Consider the following 5,523-nt stretch of genomic DNA (forward strand, 5'->3'; position numbering starts at 1 on the left):
GTGATAATGCCCTCGAAGCTGTTGATATTTTGGCACGGTTGGCTGGCCCTCGAGACCCGTGCAAATATATCCTCAACTCCAGCTTCGAGGGCATTGTCAATTAAACAAATATCTGTATTTGCAGATACTCTCAAACCTCAATCACTGATGGTTACTATCAGAGAGTCACACATTCATAGCCTGGTCTCAGATCGGTATGGTCTTGAACCAACTACATGTCATGAATAGTCAGGGAGACGTTTAAAGCACATAGAGATCAGATCTGGGACCAGGCTAAAACATTTACAAGTATATTTTAGTCATTTAGCAGACACTCATATCCAGAGCAACTGCAGGAGCAATTTTGGTAAAGTGTCTTGCTCAAGGACACAACAGATGTTTCACCTAGTTTGCAATGTGTAACTAATGATAAAATGTGTAGGATATTATTTTGGAGAGAATAAAGAGTGCAGCTATGCTTCAGAAGTGTATTCAATCATACAATATGAAACAGATACACACAATAGATCACACACCAAATCTGCTCACATTACTGGTGTTTATTTAGCCATGTGCTCAGAAACAATAATTATTTACTTTAAGATATTGGACTGTGTGTTCGATCAATGCTAGAAAATTACAAATCATATTCAAAGTAGATGAATTAGATCAGGAAATTAACAATTTAGTAAAATGTTCAAAATTCACATTAACATGAATTATTCACATCCTCTTTAGAAAAATACAAAGAGATTAGCTCTATGACAGTGTTCAAACTAGGTGAAAACTATACACCCTTTGAAATTGATTTGACCCTGAAATACATGATGATGTATAGATGTGGTTCAAGGCTACGTGATGCAAACCTGGACTCAGTGGTAGAAAATGTAAGTCTGTCTCCTGTCATTTATTATGATATGTTATGAATTCCAATTTGTTGAGACTAATGTTAGCTAGGCTAGGGGTTAGTGGAAGGCTGCTATGTTGTTGCAAAGTAGCTAACATGTAGTAAATATTTGCAAAGTTGCAAGTGATATGACACAAACACTTTTGGATAACAGAGTGAAAAGCTGCTATTCATTCAGTGGATATTGAACTATCATGTGTCTGTCTTAGGGTAATTTACGTACTTTTCAACATCATTATGATTACATCAGCAGTGAGGCGTAAGAAATTACACATTGTATGTTTTTACCTTTGCATTAAACCATATAACCCCAGCTTAAGAGAGACAGGAGTTAGCTAGAGCTAATGTTATTAAAGCAATTATAATTTACATTTAGGTCATTTAGCAGACACTTATACAGAGCAACTTACAGTTAGTGCATTCATCTTAAGATAGCTAGGTGGGACAACCACACAGCTCAGTAATAGTAAGTACATTTTTCCTCAATAAAGTAGCTATCAGCAAAGTCAGTGCTAAAATGGGAAGGGCAAGTGTATGTGTTAGTTCATGAAAGGCAAGGGTGTTATATTTATATATATACAGTACCAGTCTAAAGTTTGGAAACCTACAAAAAATACATTCAAGGGTTTTATTTTATTTTTTAAAACACAACTGATTGGCTCAAATGTATGAAGAATAAAAACTTACACAAAGTACAACTGCTAATTGTAATGCATTCCACGTGAAGCTACCTCATCAAGCTAGTTGAGAGAATGCCAAGAGTGTGCCATCAAGGCAATGGGTGGCTAACTTGAAGAAATTCAAATATAAAATACGTTTTGATTTGAAAACTTTTTTGGTTACTACATGATTCCATATATGTTATTTCATAGTTTTGATGTCTTCACTATTATTCTACAATGTAGAAAATAGGAAAAATTAAGAGAAACGCTTGAATGAGTAGGTGTATCCAAACTTTTGACTGGTACAGGATATACTACTGTTTGGGTTACACTGGCCCCAGGAGGAATGGATTAAATAGGATGATGGGGGAGGCGAAGAGAACTGCTGACTAGACTACACATCTCAGGTGTCTGACAAATATTTTGGGGAGGTATTTTGGCTTCAGTTATTAAACATAACGTGACGGGGGAACTGCCTTGGTCCAACCTAAAAATTAAAAAAGCACACACGGTGGTGGTGCATTCTCTTTCACAGAGGGGAAGAGGTGAGGGGAACCAATGGGAAGCTAGGCAGCGGAGGGATGGAAGGAGGTAGGTGGAGTGGAAGAGGTACAATGTGACCCCTGTTGGTTACATCTTGGTAGTGCAGGCCAAGTCCTAGTAGAAGAGGAGATAGTGTCAGAACATTATATAGAAGATTCTGTGACTATATGAATCAATCAATGAATACATTTCTAGGTATCGCCTAAGAAATAATAACAAGTCATAAAATCTGCTCCACTCACCAGAGCATACTCGTAGATGATGGGTACGTCTGAGGCCCCATGCAGTCGGAGGCTGTGTAGCACCGCGTCGTGGATCGTACTGAACAGACAGCTTTTAGGGATGGACTCAGAGAAGAAGTCTGCACTCGATAACTGCTCCACCACACAGACTGGAGGAGAGACAAACCAGGTTAGACAATACACACGTGAAACACAAACACACACAGACAACACAAGCTACAGCCAGAGCGATGAGCCTGAATTACTACACATACCAGTAGCGGTTGCTGCCGTTTAAGATGAGGGATGACGATTATTTTTTTGTGAGCATGGCCTTACAATATTTATTTTACAGCATATTGAACGACTGTTATTTGTATTCCATTAACCCAGCTCGACGTAACATCGATAGGTTTAGGCTACTGCATGATACTCAAATGTTTCCTATACCCACCATGAGGTTGTTACAACCTAGCATATGAATTAACGTTTACAACATAGGTACACAGGTTGAGAAATTTTAGTAATCAAGGTGACAGATATTGACACATTCAATACCGCCTTACACACTCTTGCCAGCATCTAGCTGATCTGGAGTGTAATCATTAGGCCAACAGTTGCAAATAGTTGTCAATGTCATTTGATTTTGGGTGACAGCGGCGGAACCGTTAGGTTTAGAAAGACAATTCAACCACAGGACTGTTCCTAAGGTCCTCCCGATCTGTGCAAGCCTAACCTTGACTGTGTGGCATTAACCTTTCACAGTTAAAAGAAGGTGTTTACATAAAAACAGTGTGCATTGACTTCTCTCCCCATAGGAATACATTGCCTGCTCCCCTAAATACAACCTGGAGTCTATATGGGTTATGAATGCTGTATGAACCTGTCTTCTATGACATTCCATCAGACCACTATGAGGTCTACCTGTGTCGATTCTAAGCTTCCTGGAGCAACCGGAAGTGGTTAAATTGACCCAAAAGATATTTGGATGTACATCACCTCGAAAGGTGAAAATGACTCTGCATTATTCAACCCTGTGTAGATCAGTCAATTCTCAACTTAAAGACTTAAAACTCAGGATTCCGTAGGTTTCTATGTCAGTCAAGACATGTGTGTATTTATAGCTTCCTGTGCCAACCGGAAGTGCCATAATTGGTGTCTCAGGGGCTGTTTGGAAGGGTTAAAAAAATCAGATCTGTCCAAAACTTCATATGTGTGATTAGACAACCCCCATGAACTGTAAATCAGTCATTTTTCCCAACAGATGTCAAAGAAAAGCTCTCACACACACACACAGCAAGGATGGAGTGACAAAGCGTGGTGTTTAAAGACACAGAGAGCAGGCAATGGCATAAACATAATCCCAAGGCCGTGCCGAGTCCAACGAGGTGCCCCGCTTGACCGTAGCTCGCTTAACCATATGGCAAATGCACAGTGACTTTGCAAAAGTGAGAAACATTTGCAATATGTTTTAACAGTGAGGTACCATCACCAAAAGCGACATTCTGAAATCAACCCAAATGAGCGATGGAGAGGTACCAAAATCACTGCCCAGCCATCCCGAGGTCATCGGGCCAGTCAATTTGGCATTCCTGCATTATTTTTATGGCATGACAAATTGGTGATGGTGAATGCCCAGTTAACCATATGGCAAAAGCACAGTGACTTTGAAAGAGTGAGAAAACATTACCAAATGGACATTCTGAAATCAACCCTAATGAGCGATGGAGAGGTACCAGAATCACTGCCGAGCCATCCCGAGTTCATCGGGCCAGTCAATTTGGCATTCCTGCACAAATTTTCAGTGACTTTGCAAAAGTGAGAAACATTTGCAATATGTTTTAACAGTGAGGTACCATCACCAAAAGCGACATTCTGAAATCAACCCAAACGAGCGATGGAGAGGTACCAGAATCACTGCCCAGCCATCCCGAGTTCATCGGGCCAGTCAATTTGGCATTCCTGCATGATTTTTATGGCATGACAAATTGGTGATGGTGAATGCCCAGTTAACCATATGGCAAATGCACAGTGACTTTGAAAGAGTGAGAAAAATCACCAAATGGACATTCTGGAATCAACCCTAACGAGCGATGCAGAGGTACCAGAATCACTGCCAAGCCATCCCGAGTTCATCGGGCCAGTCAATTTGGCATTCCTGCATGATTTTTATAGCATGACAAATTGGTGATGGTGAATGCCCAGTTAACCATATTGCAAATGCACAGTGACTTTGCAAAAGTGAGAAAACATAAACAAATGGACATAATAATAATAATAATAATATATCCCATTTAGCAGACGCTTTTGTCCAAAGCGACTTACAAGTCGGCTGGGGCCACTACTTTTACATATGGGTGGTCCCAGCGGGAATCGAACCCACGACGCTTGGCGTTGCAAGCGCCATGCTCTACCGACTGAGCCACACAGGACCCATGATGAAATCAACACCAGGAGTGATTGAAAGGAACAACAATCACTGCCCGGCCATCCCGAGTTCATCAGGCCAGTCAATTTTGCATTTCTGAAGGATTTTTGAGCATGTCAAATTTCTTATGACATTTGGCCCCCACAAAACATATGCCTTATGCACAAGTAAAAAAAACAAAAAACATTATGATAATAAAATATGACTAAAGTATGTTGATACAGTTCTTATACGTGTGTAACTGACACAAAATTCGAATTTTTTTCGAAAAACGGTCCAGAAAGCACTTTTTTAGGGGTGTGTGAAGTTTTTTATGAAATTTTGCAATTATTGACTTTTGACTTCTGACTTCCTATGAAATCATATTGCAGATGGACAAAACATATGTAATAATGCGCAAGTAAAGAAAATAAAAAATAATGATAATAAAATTGGACAAAAGTATATTCATACAGAGTTCTTACACATGTGAAATTGACAAAAAAAGCGAAAGAATTTCGAAAAACGGTCCAGAAAGCACTTTTTTAAGGGGTGATAAGTTTTTGACAAAAAATCCATTTTTTCAAAATTTGGTTTTTGGATGTTGACTTGGAGTCCAATATCAATATGAAAAACCACGGTGGAGCGCACACGCCACCTGTTGGATTTTTGAAGTGTTACAACTGGCAATAGCCATATGGCATTTGAAGTAAACTTTGCATGAATCAACGCCGATTTGGGTGGTATTGACCAATGTGTACATGGTTTGTCCTATGCCAATAATTTGCCATTCATTTTTGTCCT

General features: G+C 39.6%; 1 long non-coding RNA gene across 1 annotated transcript; it reads right to left on the reverse strand.

The window, feature by feature from the left end:
• Positions 1-524: 524 nt before the first annotated feature.
• LOC135530850 (uncharacterized) lies at positions 525-4,117 on the reverse strand. The gene is made up of 2 exons (XR_010453911.1): positions 2,334-4,117; positions 525-2,205 (listed from the first exon to the last, which is right to left on the reverse strand). It is a non-coding gene; the product is annotated as an uncharacterized LOC135530850 (long non-coding RNA).
• Positions 4,118-5,523: the final 1,406 nt, after the last annotated feature.

The sequence above is a fragment of the Oncorhynchus masou genome, unplaced genomic scaffold (assembly GCF_036934945.1).
Source record: "Oncorhynchus masou masou isolate Uvic2021 unplaced genomic scaffold, UVic_Omas_1.1 unplaced_scaffold_1439, whole genome shotgun sequence".
Lineage (NCBI taxonomy): Eukaryota > Metazoa > Chordata > Actinopteri > Salmoniformes > Salmonidae > Oncorhynchus > Oncorhynchus masou.